Below are 360 nucleotides of genomic sequence, written 5' to 3' on the forward strand. Positions count from 1 at the left end.
CCCCCCCCCCCCCCGGGGCGGTTTGCTTACCCCGATCAGACAGTAGTTGCCCCAGTTCTTTGAGTATGGCCTTAGTTTGCACTTTGCAAATCACGCCTCGATAAGGAAAAGTTATTTTTTATTTTTGGGTGGCTTTTTGACACATGACTTCAAAGTTGAGACAAGTACCATATAAAAACTTATTTTCCGTCACAACGAGGTTTAGCACATGGGTAATACATGATTCAAAGATGAGAAAATAGAAGAAAAATACATGGGACGAGAGGAAGGAAGAAAGGGTTTCAAGACTTTTTCAAGGAGAAGGGGGATTCTCGGTGTAAGAAGAAGATCTTTTTCTCATTTTTCCTTTAATTCCGATGA

The sequence above is a fragment of the Olea europaea genome, chromosome 15 (assembly GCF_002742605.1).
Source record: "Olea europaea var. sylvestris chromosome 15, O_europaea_v1, whole genome shotgun sequence".
NCBI lineage: Eukaryota > Viridiplantae > Streptophyta > Magnoliopsida > Lamiales > Oleaceae > Olea > Olea europaea.